The 20,692-nt window shown below is 39.4% G+C and overlaps 1 protein-coding gene and 1 long non-coding RNA gene across 2 annotated transcripts in view; both read left to right on the top strand.

Annotated features, from left to right (window-relative positions):
* The window catches only part of MEOX2 (mesenchyme homeobox 2), a 71,528-nt gene that overhangs the window by 19,095 nt on the left and 31,741 nt on the right, over window positions 1-20,692 (top strand). The gene's annotated exons all lie outside the window — the stretch shown is intronic.
* LOC135981312 (uncharacterized) lies at window positions 10,157-12,140 on the top strand. The gene is made up of 2 exons (XR_010598274.1): window positions 10,157-10,513; window positions 11,236-12,140. It is a non-coding gene; the product is annotated as an uncharacterized LOC135981312 (long non-coding RNA).

Genomic DNA, 20,692 nt, shown 5'->3' with positions numbered 1-20,692 from the left:
GTGGAACAAAGACCAATAGAAGCTGAAACTCTGACTATTTAAAAAAAATAGACCTGCAACTAAAAGGGAAAAGTACTGTATGGTACAAATGCTAAAAGAATATATGAAGAGCTCTAGGTTGGCTATCTGCCTCTTTCCATCCCCAAAATGTTGCTAAATTACCATATGTGAATTAGTTAAAGAATTTTCTGCCAGTAATATTTATGCATTTCTCAAAGCAGCTTGCTTTCATTCCAATCTGAAAATCAGACTTCCACCAGTTATCTAGGTTCTTGATTTTCGCTGATTACTGAACTATAAATCATCTGCAGCTTTATTGGTCTTTAAGCTTTCTGAAATGAAAGTTAAGTTGTTTTCTTACAGGTTTCTCCAAATTAGTTTGATTTGTCGCTAACCTGCTAGAAGGTGCTTATCCTAGGAGACTTTAATATTCACTATGGTAATCTTGCATATTTTCCCCTGCAGGAATTCTTAACAATTTTGAACTTGTTTCTCTTTCACTACTTGTCCTCTATCCACTTTAGGACAAATTGTGCATGGCCCTTGCATAACTACACAAAGGGGTGGATAGCACAAGAAACCTCTATTCTTCTCTGCAGCCCCATGCAGGGTCTAGGCACAGTTACAGTCCATGTGTTCTCTTGAGCTCAGGAACTGAGCCCTGTTACTGCCCGCAGGTGTCATAGTCCTGCAACCAGACACAGCCAGAAGGGACCTTCTGCAGCCTTCCAGGAGAAGTAAACACACAGTGATATTCTATGCACCCAGGAACTCTGGACAGCGCTGTGTTTCTCTGGAGCACAATGCCTCAAAAAACTCCTGTTAGGGTGGTGTGGCTTCACACCACACTCAACACTGGTTTGTGTCCTAATGTCAGGATCTGGTCCTAAAGGTCTGCATGTTCTTGGTTTCATTTATTCATTTGATATGCAGTCTTCTGGTTTCTCTGCATTTTCACTGCATGTTGGTTTTCAGTCTCCTCTCTTGATCCTCTAATCTGTGAGTATATGACTTCTTCAGTGCCAAATAAGGTGGATTCATCCTTCTTTATATGTTAGCCCAAACATAATCTGAAAAATTAGTTATTGTTTTTCTTTTTATAATGACTAATTTGTCTTTATGTCTGCTAATAATCAAGTTATAGAAAATGTTGTAAATAGTCCCTGAATGGACATTTTGTTTAATTAGTACTTTATTCACCTTAGCATTAGTAGTAGTAGTAATATTGTTATTAGTATTTTTATTAAGGATTTGAAAAGCTAGAAAGAGCTGGCAGTAAACTGAAAGAGCAATGGAAAGTTGGTAGCTGAAATATCATTTAGATTCATATGGAAGGAAAGAATTTGGGCAGATGATCAAAAAAAACACGAATTTGCAGCTACAGTTGTTCTTCATTGCAGGTGCCTAAATGGGCACTTCTGGGTGTTGAGTTCTCTTGTGTTAAGGCAGCTTTCAGACTCCAACCTTTCTGTTCATGATTATAGGTTTATGATCCATAAGTACTTTCTCATTGTCACAGACTTCTTTCCTGGTTGCCTCACTCCTATATCCTTTATGCATTTGCTCTTGTAATGGCCTGAAATTTTTAATAGACATTCAGTGCAATCCCACCAGCTTGCCTTTGAATGTAAAGCAAGAACACCCCTTAGGCAGTTTAAAAACACTCCAGTTTAATGCCAGTCCTGGTTAATGAGGACCAATAATTCTATCCTCTAATGTGCCTTCAAGAAGTTCCCTTAAGAGTGCAGTGTGGTCAAAAGATTTGACATAGAACATATTTTGCACTAAGTACCAGACCAAAACACATTAAAGAAAACCATGCCTATTTATGTGATCTCTGGTGTTGCTGATTATTTTTCTTCTTTGATTTATAAATCAAATGTCATTAATGGTTATACTAAGGCCCCTGTCCTCCAAAGACTAAGCACATGCTTAACTTTACGTTCTGTTCTTACTGAAGTCAATACATTGAACTCAATGGGACTACACATAGTGCATAAACCTTAGCATTGCAAACATTTATGTGACAGTAGCGCTAGAGGCCCAATTGCGATTGTTGTTCCATTGTGCTAAAATGTTGTACAAACACATAGGAAAGCATGGTGCTTGGGCCAAAAAGCTTGCTTATAAGATTGTATTTTCCTTAGGGCTTCATTGTTAAACCACTTTTTAAAAGAAATTCTAATAGTATGGGCAAATTTTCAAGTCAAGTTAATCAAAGGTTTAATAGGTGGATTGAAAAGAGAAATACTTAAATGAATAAGCCATATTGGTATTAAAGACAAAATTAGATGCTCCCGAGTTTAAGGCTGGGGCCTAGGATTCAGAGAATGTGAGTTCAATTCCCAGCTCTGACACAGACTTCTTGTGTGACCTTAGCTGAGGTATTTAGTCACTCTGTGCCTTCCCTATCTGTACAAGGGGATAATACTCACTTACATCTCTTACTGTATGTAGATACAGCACCAAGCACAATAAGGCTCCGATCTGGGTTTGGTCAGTTAGGTGAGGCCATAATATAAATGATAGTAATAATGAAAGATAAATAGTTTCAATTTTTGAATTGTTAGCCATAGTAGTTTTGTGGGGGTGTGACTGTAAGAAATAAACTCTTTCCTTTTATTATAAAATAGGCCTATAATTAACTACATATTATGCTTTTGATAATTTTGAGCCCATTATTGGCAGGCTTGGTCTAACCAACCATATGTATAGAGGTGATGCAGAGCTATATTTCTCTGCCTCTACAAATATTACAGTTTCTTTCCAAATGATCAGTTTGTTTGGCTGGTGTACAGTCCCAGCCACACATTTTTTTCTAAAATTGAATCCAGATCAAGTAGCATTCCCCATTGATTGGATCTCATTGCCTGGCTTGATCAACATTTTTCACTCCTGTTGAAAGTGGGCAGTTGCCAGTTTGCACAGGAGCCTGTTTTGAAAATCGCTGATGTTATCCTTAGCTCTTCATTGCCTTTTTCAAGTGATGTAAACATGACTGATCTATGGTCATTAGAAGATTATAGCAAAACGATATCAGTAGTATCTGGATTTAGAACTGTGGACTTTCTTTGTCTGATTTTTTTTTCTGATTTAGAATGTGCAGTTCTGTTTCAATGGGTCTTAGTACATTCTGAGCCTTCCAACTGTTGAAAACTCTGCTGCTTGCCTTCTCATTGGACTAAGTTTGATCAGCCATATTGTACAATTTACATTGGCTCCCACTGAAGTTTAATATTAATATTCATGTTTTATTGCTCCTATGTAAAATTCTCCACTGTCTAGTTTCCTAGCTATGAGAACTATTGATGCTTATGCCATATTGTGAAATCTCTCTCCAGCAGGACCGGCTCCAGGCAGGGCTGGCTCCAGCATTTCTACCGCCCCAAGCAAAAAAAAAAAAAAAAGCCGCAATCGGCGGCGACAATTGAAAAAAAAAAAAAAAGCCGCGATCGGCAGTTCAGCGGCAGGTCCTTCGCTCCTAGAGGGAGTGAGGGACCTGCTGCCCCCGAATTGCCGCCCCCTCCCTTGGCCGCCCCAAGCACCTGCTTGTTAAGCTGGTGCCTGGAGCAAGCCCTGGCTCCAGGGTTTTGGCCGCCCTAAGCAGCCAAACAAAAAAAACAAAAAACAAAAACAAAAAAAGCCGCGATCGCAATTGCAATTCGGTGGGAGGTCCTTCGCTCCGAGCAGGAGTGAGGGACCGTCTGCCGAATTGCCGCCGAACAGCTGGACATGCCGCCCCTCTCCGAAGTGGCCGCCCCAAGCACCTGCTTGGTAAGCTGGTGCCTGGAGCCAGCCCTGCTCTCCAGGAACTAAGAACCTCTCTTGTATCCTGAGATTTAATTGGAAGGGATCAGAGACCTACGTGTCTTTTGTCTTTATCACTGACTGACCCTTTGCCAGGAGATATTCAGCAACTGATTTCTCTTGCTGTGATTTCAAGTCTAGATGTATTAATGTAGCTTGGTACAGTGGTTATTGCATTTCTGCATAGCACATTGGGAAAATGTGTGAAGAGGCTATATCAGGGGTGGCCAAACTATGGCTCATGTGCTGCATGGAGCTCTTTTACAGTTAAAGGGGGGTGGGGATAGCTCAGTGGTTTGAGCATTGCCCTGCTAAACCCAGGGTTGTGAGTTCAATTCTTGAGGGGGCTACCTAGGGATCTGGGGCAAAAATCAGTACTTGGGTCTGCTAGTGAAGGCAGGGGGCTGAACTCAATGACCTTTCAGGGTCCCTTCCAGTTCTATGAGATAGGTATATCTCCATATATTTAAAGTGTGGCTCCCCAAGCCCCTCCCATAATCTCATTCTTAGCCTATCAGACTGAGGGGCAGGGAGATTGGGGCTTTTGCAAGAAATGACTGGTGCCTGCTGAGAGTGCGGGGGGGAACAATTTAAAGGTTTGCCTCCCCAATAGCTTGAGTCATGCCTCCCTGATCACACCCCTCCTCTTTCCCTTAGCTGCCCCTCCCTTCAGCTTCCAGGTTTTAGCTCTGCATGGAGAGGTAGCTTTAGCTCCTTGGGGAGAGGCAGCATAAAAAGTAGCAGCTCTCCCTGCAGCTCCCAGCTGTTTGTCGCTGCCTCTACCCAAGGCACAGCCCCCATCTTGCCGGCTCCAGCAGCTGATGTGCAGGGAGGGGGCCCAACAGCATCATGTGACTGAGTGGGGCCAGCAAACCCTGGCAAAAATCTGGGGGGGGGGCATGTGACCCCATGTGTCCCCCTCACACATCGCCTCTGGCTTCAGCCCTGTGGGTCGGGAGGCGCCTGCCAGGGCTTAAGCCCTGTGGGGTGGGAGGTGTGCCCCAACTCTGGAACTTCTGGAGATTGTCATATGCGGCTCGGAGGGTCGGTATGTGGCCACCCCTGGGCTGTATAAATGTACAGATTAGAGGGGAGTGGATTAAATGGGATTGCATTTCTGGAATGCACAGCATCACCTCGTACTGTGAGCTCCTGTACTGTGGTTAGAGCCCAGCCTGTATAGCATGACATTTTTTTGTGTGATGTCCATTTAACCAATAAATCTGTCATCACTGACTGGTCTCCATTTCCTCTGAAATAAACAAATCACTTTTAGGTTCTTTGAAGTCGTAGACTACCAGGAAACCCAAAAGTCACTTCTGCTTCATCCAGTGAGATAAAGTAGTTAGTAAGTGGAAATGAGCTGCAACTGAAGTAGCCTCAGTGTGCTCACACCTGCTAGAATGTACAGTGGGTTTCCACACAGCAGGAATTCAAACAAACCTCGGATCATTGCATTCAGTGAAAGTGAGTTTGCCCAGCCAAAAAAATGAATTGCAGGGCTCTTGGAAACTACTTTAAAGAGCTAATTTCATAGGAACATAGGAAATTTGAAAATGGAAGGAATCCAGGGAGCTCATCTAGGTCTGTCTCATCTATTGAGTCACCGTATTTCTGTCTTCCAAATATTTCTATGATTCCCATTTTAAACCAAATAGTTGCTCCTATTTCTTCTCTTGGTATTTCCCTCCAAATAATATTTCTCTGTGTAATAATAATTTCCGTTAGTGGCAGTCACTTTCACATGTAAGTTTGTACAAGCTTTTTGAAACTAACTAAGATAGCTGTATTTTATTTGCATTCTCTGTTCATCAAAAATGTTGTGCAACTAACTAAGGTTTCCTCTTTATCTCTTCTCTAGTAAAGAATATTGATGTTTGAATGCCTTAAGTCCTTACGTCTGGTTTCTCTCTGCTGTACCTTCTCCATGTCTTATAATATCCTTTTGAAAATAAGCTAATCAGACCCTTTCACAGTGTTCTCAGAAAGATTCTTATTGCTAGAACTGTGTGATGCATTTTGCAGATTAAGTGAACTTCATCTTTTTCCTGGTTTTGCATAAAAGCGAATGATCGTCTGTGTTGATGTTTCACAAGATTTTACATACATGATAGCTAGAGTTTTTTATTAGTGAAAGCTGATGTTTGATTTGTACAAATATCTGTGAACATGAAAAATGACTAGAAATTTCTCCTAGTAAAGGAGAATTTAAAAAACACTTACATGTAAAAATCAGTAATAATAATAAAAGAAAACTAGGCTTTCATTGCAAATGACTTATGAGTCGCAATGAGGCCCAATGAAGTTCTACCTTGTAAAGGGCCTCTCCCATGAAGCTCCTGACTGGGGGGAGATGACCAGCCCCCACCTATTGGCTGGGAAGCTTCTTCTTAAACCAGAAAGAAGCACAGGAAGTTGTCTGAGGAGCTAGAGGAATTTTTGGTTGTTTGCTACTATGTATCCTGCCTACTTCCATGATTCCTGAGCCTTGTCTTCCAATCTGTTCCCAGTTCCTGTTTTCTTGCCTCACTCCAGGTCCCTGTTCTTATGCCCCGCTGCTGACTCCACCTTTCATCCCTGGCTTGGCACCTGACTCTGGTTCCAGGCTCCTGACTCTAAATATTAGGTTGGACTTCCATGCTTCAGTCCCTACACACACTTGCTTATTAAATGTGCCCATTTCCCATCCCAAGTAACCAGTTCAGTGCTCCTCAACTGTACATAGGTGATGCATATCTGCTGCTACTGCCCTGAGCCAGTTGGTATGGGTATGGATGCTAAACGTGTGCTGGCAGACTAGCAGTGACTCAGGGATTCTTTGACTGTGTGGCTATTTTCTTCCCAAATGTCACCCCAAATTGTTTGTCCTTTAGGTGTTGGCCTTATGTACCTGTTAATAAGGCCCTGATGATTCTCCAGACAGCAAATAAAAGAATAATTTTGTGCTTTATAATAAAAAGAAACTAGATTTTCTTTCCTTCTTTATGGATAAACTAGAATGCGGCACCACATTTCATAGTAGTGAATTCTATGTTCTCTAGGTATAAAATTGATGTACTAGTGAAGGGGAAAAAACACATTAGAAGTAAAAATAGATCCAGGGTAAGATGACATAAAACCAACTCATAAGAGTGCTGCAAAAGCTGAGGAATGTTCTACAGTGCTCAGACCAAGCTCGGAAAATTTATGTAAAAGCTTGAAATAACGTGAGGCTCCAGTCAACAATATCTATTGCTTGGATTTCATTTAACCATCTTTAATAATGTTTTTCAATATGAGAACAAAAATGAGAAAAACCAAAACATGCCTCTACCCAGATGCATGGCATTTTAGTACCTATAGAATATACCATTTGCCCACTGACCAATCAGAACATTTGGACTACTTCCCAGTTGTAATATTCACCCAAGAATCCTTTCTCAAAATGAATACTCCCATGCTTTGAATAAGCTCCCAGTGGTGTCGAAGTAATTTTGGAAGTGCAGTGGCTCCAAGCCCACCTGCTGAAATATTTTTAAAAGGACAGTGAGGAGTGACATTTGGATGGAGGTTCAGGCTTGCGTGGGCCCTAATGGATCCAGAGCCATAACCTGGGCATTGAGAGGGACTAATAATTCAGTTTATACAGAATGAAATGGTGGGAGTAAGGAGAGAGAAGAAGAGATGAAGATACGATGCTGAAATCCAGGTGGTTGGAATGTAAGTGGGAAGACTTGAGGAAATGAATGACAACTGGGAAAATCTGGTAATACATGATTCGGGTGACCAGATGAGAGATGTGAAATATTGGGACGCAGGGGTGGTGGTGAGGGGTGCCAGCAGAGAAAAAAAAACAAACCCAAGAGCTGGTGGCGGAGGGGGGAAAAAAAAGAAAGAAAGAAAAGCCGGAGCATAGGAAAAATTGGTGGGCACCCACTGGCAGCTCCAAGCCCTGCCCCCCCACACCAGCTCACCTCCGCTCAGCCTCCACCTCCCCTGAGCTGGCTGCCACATCCTGCTTCTCCCCCCCTTTTCCAGCGCTTGCACCGCCATGCAGCTGATTAGCGCAAGCCTGGGAAGGAGCGGTGAGGAGGAGGAATGCGGCGTGCTTGGGGAAGAGGCGGGGCCAGGGCGGGGATTTGGGGAGGGATCCAATGGGGCAGTGAGGGGGCGGGGCTGGGGGCAGGGCAAGGGCAGAAATTTGGGGAGGGATCCAATGGGGGAGGGAGGTGGCGGAGTTGGGGCGGGGGGGCGCGAGCCCCCCTGCCTGTGCATCGGAGCGCAAAATATCGGGACAATTCACGTCCCCACCGAACATCGGTATGGACGCAGGACAAACAAGTAAATATTGGGACAGTCCAGATAAAATTGGGACTGTCCCGATAAAATCGGGAAGTCTGGTCACCCTACACATGGTGCCTTTCTCTTGCTGCTTTCTGTTTGACATTTATTTTTTAATCTTTTCTTTTTTTCCTACCTGAGGTCAAATGATTCAGCTCTTTTCTATCATATTTGCACTATCCACTGCCTAAACCAGCTCTTTCCATGTAAAACTTTAGCCAGCAATTAATAAATGATTGCTGAGTAGTATACCTATGAGCAAGTATCTTTGCTCACTCATGTGAATTTTTCCACCATCTCATTACTTGGCATCTGTGTGGCCTTCCAAATCAATCAGTAGGGTTTTCAGAAGCTATTTTGACTACTTTTAAATGTGCTAAAAATAAATGTGGAAGGAACAAATAAATCTGAATAAGCACAGGTGTACCTTTCAGGAAGTATGACAAAAATCTCTTCAGGGATCTTGAGGTATGTTCTTAGATGATTTATTTGTGTAACTGCCAAAATACCTCATTACAGGAAGGAAGAAAATTTGAGGGCTATTAAACACTTAGCCCTACATTTTATGAACTTTGTGGGGTTTTAGCCATATGATGACTGTTAGTATATAGGTCTGTTTGTTAGCCTGGGATAGAATTTTGGGTTTGACTTTTTGATACTCTTATATCTTATACTAATATGTGTAAACAAAGGACAAAGACTATGTATGTTGCTTCTGCCTAGTCAGATGGATTTGTTAATACAATGGGAACAGATAAGAGCGGTTAAAGTGTTACTTGGTAAGATTGCCTCAACCCCTATCTCAAGGCAAGATCAAGCAACCAGTTGGGAGGGGCAAAGGGGGCGGGGAAGGTATAAAACACTAAAAGACTAAAGAAATGCCTGTCCCTGACCACAGCACAACCTCACTCCTTACCCCTCCCAGGGGATATAAAAGAGGTGGAATGAAGATCCCAACTCATGACCTTCCCAAATGGAACATGACTGTAAGTTGTAAGGTGTGTGATTAGGGGCATGCATTGCAGGTATATCTGGGTCTGCTAAGAAGGAGGAGGGGGGAATGGGAAATGAGAATAGGGGAATGGGGAAGAGGGACATAGGCAAGGCTCTGCGGCGTCAGAGCTGGGAAGGGAGACACGGGGTAAACACTCTGCAGCTTCAGAGCTGGGAATGGAACACTGGGAAACAGACTCTGCCGGCGTGTAGAGCTATGGATATGTTTGTTTGGAACTAACCCCAATAAATATTGCACTGCCTACACTTGGGACTTCTGGTCTTCTGCTTTCTGCCTGCGTGACAAGAACCAGAGGAGGAAGTGAAAGGAAAGCCCTCTAACAATGACTATCAAGAAACTTTCACAATTTTAAATCTTGCATAACACTGAACATCCAAGGGTTCGTTTTAACCACCGATCGACTTAGCTGAGTAGCTCTAAAGTTGTATGCGGTGTTGTTGTAGTTGTGTTGGTCCCAGGATATTAGAGAGACAGGGTGGGTAAAGAACTATCTTTTATTGGATCAACTTTGGTTGGTGAGAGAGACGAGCTTTCCAGCTTACACTGAAGGAGAGCTTTCTGTAAGCTTGGAAACTTGTCTTTATCAACAACCAAAGTTGGTCCAATAAAAGCTATTACCTCACCCACCTTGTCTCTGTAAAATTTCTGAAGTTATAAACAGTGCACCAGGGGAAAATTCACTTAATTTTCAGATCAAACATCTATCTATTTAGTGTGGTGGACTAGTGCTGAGGAGGGATCAGCAAACCAGTTCAAATAATACGAGAACTTCCATCCTTGTACCTTGAACCGTATTTAGAACCATTCTGTTTACACAGGTTGAAAATGTCCAGCCAGGTCTGGAACTGGAGTCTGAAAATACTGTGAGAGAGAGGCTGATCTAACCATATATCCAACAAACAGCATAAATGCCGGAAATCTTATAAGAAAGATGTTTTTTGGGTGAGGACTAGACCAGCAATGCAGACTTAACAGGCCTGGGTGAGTTAGATAAACTTCAGGTAAGCATCTAAAGCTTTTCAGATGCTGTTTAAAGCAAACCTGATATCCAGATTTTTTTGAGTTTGATTCATTGTTTCTATTAATAGAACTGAACTGAAATGCCATGCACATGGTGGTGACAATGTAACTTCAAAGATATCTTGTGTAAGCAGGGTTTGAACCACTGACAGACCCCAGTCATCGGCAGGCAGGATGAACCTGCGATCTCTGGAGCTTAGTGCATGAGCCTCTACCGCATGAGCTAAAAGCCATATACCTGTTAGCTAAGGCTCTAGAGCAAACTCATTAATCTCTCTCTCTCTAAGTGGTCTCGGTGCCACTAGATGGGACCCAGGAGGTGTGTGGATTACACTTGGAATAAGTCAAAAGGTTTGACTTGTTTATAAATTCTTTTTTTCTTGTTTGTGGTGTGTGTATAAAACTTACTGAGGGCAAGTTAAGTTGGAGAAATTAGTTTTACATTTAGTTCGGAAACTGGGGAACTCTCTGGTGGTCTAAATGCAGCTTGTGAAAGTTCTGCCTTCTACGTTCACGAGCCTCAGGTGTTATTCAAGAGTTTAATTGTTATAATGGAACAGTGTTGTTGTGGGAGGGTATGATCTTGGAGGGAGAGACTATTTGTCAGGTAGATAGGGCTAGGTCTGTGGAGAGTTTTAAGATACCAGGACAGAGAGCAGAATGGTGATACGTTCATCGTGATCTTTGTTGCTAGATTGACTACTTCTGTGCTTTGTTCTAGATAGTTTTTTGTGGCTTCTTTCCTAGCTACGAGTTGCAGTAAATCAAACCTAGATGTCATGAATGTGTGGACTACCAATGCCAAGTCTGTGCCCAATAAAATGGGGAACAATATTCTGGCCAGTCATACATCAGAGTGAGAGTTTACTACCATGGGTATTTGGGCAACCAATAATACCAAGGAGTCTTAAAGGATCCCAAGGGCTGTACTCTGACTTAACTATCTGAGGGCAGATGCCTTTGATAGTGGGGAAAGTTATAAGGGAGGCAAGTTTTTTAAAGTGCTTCCTTCTTCCTGCCAGCAACATTCTCTTGTGCCTAGGTTCAGCTTTCACCAGCTGCTCTTTCTCCAGGTGCTGATTTCTGCTTGGCAGAAAAAGCTGGAAGATGGCATTGCTTGTTTCATGTTGATGAAAGCAGACGAAGAGCTAAGTATTATTTGTGGAGCTCCAGCCTGTGTGGTCTCACCAGCTATCCCAATGGCTTCACAGAAATGTTAAATGATATGTGGGGGATGGGGTAGGTCTTGTGGGAATCAACAACTGAGGGCTTTGGAGGTGGAAAAACACTTATTTTAAATGACCAACAAGGTTTGGTCTGAGCAGGGGAGGACCTGAGCCATTTCAGAGTGTTTCCATTTACCCAGCAGCTTCTTGGAGACAGGTCAGGTAAATTTGATCAAGGGTATCAAATGTTACAGAGAGGTCCAGCAGGATGAATGTGGATATTTTTTTCCTTGTCAATGGAAAAGAGATTGTTCATCAGAATAACAAGTGCACGCTCAGTTTGCCCAGAACTGAATCCAGACTGAGACGGATCCAGAATACTGGCAGATAACAGGCGACTGGAGATTGCTTCTTATTGGAAAAGGGAGGTTATGCACTGTGTGGGAGTTCTCTGAGCTCTCCTTGTCCCTCTGTTCTCTTCCCCCTCCCCCTACACAGAGCGAGCGAGCGCTGCATGGCTGTGCAAGGGCTAGACACAATCTAGCCTATATACGTGGAAAGTATTACTCATTGTAACTAGGTTTTAGAAATATGGTTAAAATATATAAAATCCCACCAAAACCAGAAAAATAAAAACATGTTTTAGAAAATACTCACTACAGTTTCTTTTCCGCCTCAGTTTTTAAAATGGTTTACTTGCTAAATATCTCCTGTCCACACTGGAGGCTTCAAAAAGGGCCATTTTTTGTATCTGCTCCGAGAAAAAGAGTAACCTAAACATTGATAAACAATTGTATTAGTAAAAAAAGAAACATTATTTGTCTAAAAATAAATGCCTAATAATAGCAATTATATTAATGATCAGTTATAGACCTGTACTTTCAATTATGCTTATATGATTTGAGAAAGTGTTTTCAGTCCAAGCCCCAATTTTTGATGACTTGGCACTTCTGTCCCTTCCCCCAGTATATACACTTTTTTTTGGTGAATCAAATTTCGAAGTAGGAAATTTTTTTTTCACCATTTTTGAGTTATCTTTATTAAAATGAGCTGCTCTAAATCAGTTCATCACCATTGACTTTAATAGATCTATGCTAATTTGTGCCAACTGAGAGTCTGGACCACAGTTTTCAGATTTTGAAAGACGTAAGAAATTTTGGATGATTTTTAAGCTTAATGGGCCTGATGCTCAATTGGTGTAAATTGGTGTTGCACTTCTAAAATCAATGTAGTGTCACTGATTTACACCAGTTGAGGATTTAGCCCAATGTGTGTTCTTTTTTTTTTTTTTTTGGGTCTTTCTTGCCTTTTTCTTCCCCATCTCGTTCCAGCCTACAAATGAAAACACATCTTCTCTCCCCTGCTTATCACTCTTCTTTTCTTCTAAAAGAAGAATTGTGGGCTAAATTGTACTTCTAAGGCATAACCCTGCCTAGGGGATTTCAGCGTCTCAGCACGCCAGGAGAAACACCCGGAAACATTTTGCCTCAGAGAGACAGAATGCTTCCCCAGCACATAGAATGATTGCAGCTGCTGCTTCAAGTAATGTGCAGCTTGCTGCAGGCCCGGTCCATGGGCCAGTGCAGAGCAGGGATGACGGTCATGTCACTACTTTGGCCTCCCATCTACTTCCTTCTTTGTATAAGTGAAGAAAGTTCCTAGCACCCCCTGTCATCTCCTCTTTGCACATCCACAGATGGGTTATGCACAATGTGGCCTTCAGTCATTATTTCTGTAACTTCATTATTTAAATATGAAAAGCATTTTGAGATACAATTTGTATGAAAAACAACATATACAATTGGGTTGTATTTAGAGTCTTTGGCCCATTCCTGCCTACCTTACTCATGTGAGCAGCCCTTACTTAAGATGAGAATTCCCATTGTCTCCAATGGGATAAATTACAAGAGTATGACTACTCCCATGAGTGAGTGTTTGAAGGACTGGACACTTTGCATTCCTTCAGATTTTTCCTTAAAACCGACTTCTGCTATGAGGCATATACTGCACACAACAGTGACAAGGCAAATGGTAAGCAGTGAACCCAGCACATTTCACTTATTATAATCCTCCGATTGTTATCTTTTGCACCCCCTGTCTGTCTCCAGCTCTTGCCTCTCATTTTATTCTTAGAGTGTAAGCTCTCTGAGGCAGGGACCATCTTTTGTTGTATGTGTATATGTGCCTCGTATAATGGGCTGGGGCATCTAGGCAATATTGCTATACAAATAAATAATAATGTATTACTAAGTAGCTCAGCCACATTCCATTTAAGAATAGCTGAGGCATTTCAATGGAAGCTTTTATTTTTTATTATTGGGTACAGGCACTAAACCTTGCCTAACTATATATTTTTATACCCAAGAAGTCAATCTACTTAGCTACGCAAGGCTGCTTGTCAATACTCAGTCAATGTAGATATTTTAGTCCCAGCCTATCTCTAGTTAATATCATAATATAATTATTATTCCTATTTAGGATAAAAAGAGTATAAGGCCCAATCATGCTTGCCTTACTCACAGGAGCACTGCCATTGAGTTTGATGGGCCTGTTTGCCTGAGAAGGATGATCAGAACTTGAGCTATAAATTGTATGCTGTATTATTTTATATTTTAGACTCAGTCCTTTCATATCCCTTGATATAGTGTCTTCTAATTTTTATCAAATCAAATGCTTATCCCAGCATTTGTAAAAGGGCACTCTATAAAACCCAACCATTAGTCCACTAATCTAAATGAACCATTCTATCCCGAAGTGGGTTAGCACCAGATGTCTTTAAAATAAACAAACAAACCCGCTCCCTCACACAAAAACACTGCCAAATCCATGATAGTTTTTTATTTCCCTAAGCAATGTGGTGAAACACCATAAAGTAAAAATCTTTGCAGATATGAGTGGATGCGGGGTGCTGGGAAATCTGCATCCTACATAAAGAATAGTGACAAACTGGGTGGAGCTTCCAGAACGAGAAGGATTTGTTTCACTTCATATGACATGTTTGTTAAGAAAAAAAAATTACAATGTAAAATTTATGTTATGTTCACCAGTTACATCATGATGAAACAAACAGTATTGGATGTAAAACCAGATATGACAGAATTAGCTCCATACTAATGTAAATATCAGGGGGTAGCCGTGTTAGTCTGTATCCACAAAAACAACAAGGAGTCTGGTGGCACCTTAAAGACTAACAGATTTATTTGGGCATAAGCTTTCGTGGGTAAAAAACCTCACTTCTTCAGATACTTCTGAAGAAGTGAGGTTTTTTACCCACGAAAGCTTATGCCCAAATAAATGTACTAATTTAAAGTCATTTTGTTTAAAATATGGTAATTAAATGTACAATAACAAATGTGGACCTTTTCAGTTACTCAGTCACCTATTCTGATTGACCTGTGTGCTCTTGTTGGTGAGCAGTTATTCACACAAATAGTCCTGTTATATTAATGTCTAGGATACAATGCCCAGTCAAGTCTTTGGGCCTACTTTTCAGCCTCACCTTCCTATTTTGCAAATTTTGCACCTGTAGTTGTTACATGTAGGTTGCTTAGAGCTTTAGATAACTGATTACACCCACAAATTGTTTACTTAGCTTTTTAAGGGACTGATCTTGCATCATCAAAGTTAATAAGAATCAATTACATTTTTTATTATTTTCATGTAAAACATAATAAGATTAGAACATTTGCAGTTATCATTGCATAACCCTACAATAATTGTACTCTTTCACTCCAGAGCTAGACAACCAGAGGGCTCAGAGAGTATTGGTGTTGCAACTAATTTTAATCCCAAAACAGTTCTGCCCACTGACTTGACCAATGACCTCATTCTCAGCATTGGTAGACATGCATCTACCTTGAAAAGAGACACAAGTTAATGTTTGAACACACTCTCTCTCTCTCTCTCTTACTTTTTTTGTCAATGATGAGAAATAGAGTTCAATATTTGTTTTAAATTGGAGATTTGAGGCTATGGAAATATCTAATGTTCTTTTTTTAAAAAATGGGGAACACTTCCTTTAACTGATGTTCTCAGTCATAAATGCTATAATACCAGAATAGATTAACTGTTTACTCAGACGCATGTTTATATCTGAAAAAGAGATGTTGCTACATATTTTCAGTCCCCCAGAGGCCTATAATTCCTGTGAAAAACACTGTAACAATGTAAAACAACCCAGTACGATCTTTCAACAAGTACCATTTTTGTAGAAAGAGAAAGCTATATCAGAGTTAAGCTATGTTCAATCCAAGGTCTAAAAGAAACCTAAACCCCAGTTGCTTTTGTTTTACTTCCTTGGGTGTCTCTGGGGACTGAACAAATGAAAGAAATAGACACAGGTTTTGCTAGTTGTACAAATAATATAATGTCAAGCTTCTAGCATCAAGCAGCTGAATCTAAGGAGAATTCTATATTGTTCTTAACTAACATTCCTAATTTTGATCATTAATACTGAGCACTAGCAGTAATTCATCATCACTTCCCCACTTATCTTTATGTCCATCTCAAGGTGCACCAATAACATTAATGAGGACCATTTCCAGCAGTAGCCTAATGTGATACCACCAGCTAGTCTCAGATTTGGTTTGGACTTATGACTGTTTCATCCTATACCAGTGCAATATGCAAATGTCATAAGGCTGGATGACTAGGAGAGAGAGTGCACCATTCACAGGTTTATCCCTTACTTCAGCATGAAGGTACTGTTGATTAGGAAGTAGAAAGTACTAGGCCAATGAACTGCATTATTCTTTCATGTTAGCTTTGTTCTTCTGTAGATGAAAATTTTGGGGTGAAGATCTTAAACAGTTCCTAAATTACCACTAAGAGAAATCAGAGCCGCAAAGCTTAAAAATAAATAAGACATACATAAACAGGAAAATATTATATAATCAACTGTTTTAATTGGGTGGAAGCTTCTTTGCTGTGATGATTTAAAAGTGGGCTGGACAAAGCTCTATATTGTAAGAAACAATCCTATTAGATCTTTCATCTTTAACATGTATGATTCATTGTGTTTCCAAGATGGTAAGTTGTATACTCCTACCTCACCAACTACCATGCTGTGGTAGTATTTTCCCATACTGCTGAATCTTCATGCTTTTGACTTTGAATCTTTCGTTTTGGAACAATTGTATATTTCAAAGCAGGGTGCAATTTAAAAGCTAAAGGGCCATAGAGTTGCTGATAATATTTAGTAAGTTTTCACAGCACCCTCAGTTTTATGTCCTTTAGGGAACAATATCCTACATTGTCAGCAGATGGGCTGGATGATCTTACAGGTCTTTTGTCTCTAACTTCTGGGATTCTATGTACTAAGGTAAAAAGTCTTCCTTTTTTGCAGAGCAGGGGGGACCCAGATTTTTAAAAAAATAAATATAAGATTTTTTTTCCATATGGAAGAAAGAGCAAAGAAATAAAATACTGTTATTATTTTCTCTCACAGAAAGTCACAAGAGGTGCTGAACTTCAGAGTCAAATTTGAATGCAGACTTGTTCCTAACTGGCCAGCCATCCCTGCAGGGAGCCCCTCAGAAATGAGAATTTTGGGGGTTGAATTGGATTGTTTTTAGTGAAGAATTAAATTCCCCTTGTGCTTTTGTTTCCAATTTTATATTAAAGTCTAATATGGAGAGAAATCAAAGAATGCCTTCACAACTCATGTCTTACATAATGAAACCTTTCATTTCAGTGGTAGGAGGATATGTACAGAACATTATAGGCAGGAACAGTTTTCTTATACTAACTTAACAATTTACTTCTACTAGACTTCTGAATTTAAAGTGAACACATTTAAAGGAAGAATAGCAAATGCTGTCCAGGATTGTTAAATTATATAGGATTTACTATATTTGACATGTGCTGTCAGGATACATCACTAACACATTATATTACCAGGAAGATTGGCCTTCCTACTGCAGCATAGATACTGTATGCTGTTAGAAGGGTACAGAGGAAGTGTCAGACTATATTACTTAACATTCACATGCCAAATGGAATCTAATGGATAAATAAATATCTTTGGGAAAAGAGAATTAGATTTTACTTTCATATTAATACTGAGACCATGGAAAGACTTTCTGTTACTGAAAAAAAGCTGGAAATAAAGCTGTGGCTGAAACAGCCTTTCTATTTGATTTTAAGATTTCAGATGTAGTCTAATTGTTACACATTCTGAGGTTTTTGGTTCCCAAATATGTTCGATATCAAAGTGTCCTTTTGAGGACTGATCCTGCAAAACTGTTACACAAGTGCCTTTGTGTATAAAGAATCAGGTCCTTATTATTGTACTTTCTCTTTTATAAATATTTAAAATTAGGAACACATATTAAATAGTAATAAAGGTGGAAGTCAGTCTTTCTGCCTAGTGACCTATTTTAGATCACTGAAGCCAATCTCAGACCCTGAGTCAGTTCATCTGTTAGATGACTGATACTGTGTAAATGCAAATATATATGGGTATAAATACTGCACAGAGAAGGTGAAATAATTATCAAATTATCACTAGATATACTTGAATTTTTAGTTAGCATGAGCCTTCCCTCTTTGAGATGTATTGTGAACATTTATTGTGTTATATTCTTAAAACAATAGGAAGTACTCTGAACAATTAAACTGTGGCTTTTACTCAGATCAGAGTTGAAAGTTTTTTTTTATTGCACCCTGCCGGTGATTTCAGTTATGACAAATTATGAGCATTCCTTGTATTACTAGTCAAGGAGAAAAAGTCACATAAAAATGAACTTCTGATTGTGAAGGTAATAAAATAGGCTTATTTTAGGAAAATAGAAAATTTAAAGTTTCTTTTGAATGAGGACTATTAGTTTGACTTCTCATCTTCTTCAGAATTTCTTTTACCCAAAGTTCTTTAAGAGAACTCCATTTTTTAAAATGTCATAAGCATTTTTTTCCAGTCTTAAAGTATCAAGACATGCAACTTAGCATCAAACAACTGATAATCAGGACACCCTGAAGTATTCATTTGATATCCATCAAATACTAACAGCTATTTTTAGTAGCTTTAAGTGAAAAACAAATACCTTAATACTTAATAGTAAAATATTTTTCAGATGTTTAAACTATTGATATTTTATAACCCTTTTTATTTTGGGTTCCCCTAAAAGACGGGTAATTCCATTTATTTACATGTGGGAAAGTACTTTTCACTGTTCCTTTTTTTAAATTATTTTTATGGTTAGTGTTACACTTCAGCATGATGCTGTAAAAGTAAACTGTGAATGAAATAGTAGAATACACACATATGGGCAACCCCCATTGATTTTGAAAAAGAAAAACAGATAACGTCTGGGCATTTACTGAAGTACATTTATGACCACAGCTGGCCTATTTGGCTACATTTTATGCCTTCTGAGAGGTAGTAAGATTTACAAAACACGTGAATAAAACACATACATGCACAGACACATACGCATACAAATCTAGGGCATTCCATGATAAACCAGAGAGGGGGTTCATTTTTGTCTAATGCCAAAATATGCTATTCCAATAGGTAGCCCAAATCTAACAAATGAAATCAGCAAGGCAGAAGATTAACGTGTGCTATTCACAAAGGGAGAAACAAGAGACTCGAGTCTAGACGATGAAACAGAATATGATTTGTGATTGTAGGATTAAGTTAGATACACTATATACTTCTGAGGCAAGTTATGAGCCTTTTAAAAAAATACTTAAAAAAAAAATCATTTCAGGCAAACTGCTTACAACAAGAAAGGGGAATGGGCAGGCTCATGTCAAATAGAAAGGTTGGATTCTAGATTCACTACAACAGCCATTTTATTCTGTCATATGCTCGGCATATATAAAATTTTCATTACATCATTAAGAAGTTCCAACAAAAATCTATTCCATGATAAGTGGAAAATTTCTTTTTAGCCAGTTTCACACATGGGGAAAAATTATATTTAAAAATCTCACCGTGAAATGGTTTCCAGTTTCCTGTGGCTGCAAAGTAATTCTTGGAAAGAGTTAAACAAAGTAGAATTGTTGATACAAATTTCTGTTGTCCTTTGTGTAATGATATCTCAAGGACAGGCTTTTGCAAGACAGCAAGTTAGGCAACATGGAGCCCTAAAGAAACTCTAACCATGTTAAACTTTGTAAGTGTTTCAAATTTTATTGCTAAGAGTAGAAAAATTAAAGCCTGGATTCCTTGGCTTAAGTACAAGTTATTTATTTTTTGATCAAACGGGAGCTAATGCATTTACAATAAAAAATAATAATAAAAAAGCAAACTTGAAAGTCAACAAGATCTACGCCTGTTAGAAATATGCATTTTTGAGGAAAACACTGTATAATAAGAGTCTAAGAAAATACCTATTTTAATCAACTCAAGACCACACTAATAGTCCTACAGAAAGTAAAGCAGGGTTTGTAACAAACAGAGGACCAAATTTTACCTCTTACACTGATGCAATTCAGGAATAGTTTCACTGAAGTTATTGGAGATGCTCCAGATTTATATCAGTGCAACTGAGAGCAGAATTTGGTCCATTTGCTGGAATTAGCAAAAATGATATTGTTTCATGTCTGCTTATTATGGTGTATATGCATTGTGTATTACAATCTGGTGTATGAATGTGATCTAAAATTATTACACTAGGTATTTGCTTTCTTACTATCTTGTTATAGAACAACACCATACATTTATATACAGCATCTTACAATAAGAAAGAGAGGACACTACACTTTCAGTCTTGTTCTAAAGCTATTGACATTAGTAAGCTTAGAATCAGGTTGTTAGAGACCAAACTTCCCCCCAACTTCCAAAAGATAGAAGTCCAATTGTATGTGGAAAACTGCAACTATGGGTAAATTAGCCACTTTGGCATTTGGAAACTGAATACTGGGGTGAATACATATATAAAGGATAGGTTACATGCACAGTTACACAATTTGCACACACAATGGCACTGTAGATGCATGTGCTTTGCATCATGAAAATCCCACCCATAAGATCTGATATTTCCCAACTAACAGGGTTCAGCATGAGAGCTTTATGCCATTGGAAAGTGGATTTTTAATGAATTACACAACACTTGCTTAAAGCCCCTTTATTTTCCAAGATACCGGAGTTTAAACTCTTGGCCACTTATGTACAGCAAGAGGATAGGTTAGGTAATTTTTAGAGGATTCTAAAATGGATTGGTTATAACTTCTCCCTTTTTCCAGCTATACTTTGGACTCTTAATAGTAAGGCAACCTGACTTGACAGATAAAAGAATATGAAAAATCATTCCCATAAAACTTTTAAAATGTCAGATTTTTTAATGTAAAATATATGGAATAAGCGATGGCATGGCAGTGTATACATTTTTACTGGCACTCATTTTGAATGACCTACATA

This window comes from Chrysemys picta, chromosome 2, assembly GCF_011386835.1.
Source record: "Chrysemys picta bellii isolate R12L10 chromosome 2, ASM1138683v2, whole genome shotgun sequence".
NCBI lineage: Eukaryota > Metazoa > Chordata > Testudines > Emydidae > Chrysemys > Chrysemys picta.
The sequence above is the reverse complement of the archived record's forward strand: the minus strand, read 5'-3'. Positions and strand labels throughout refer to the sequence as shown.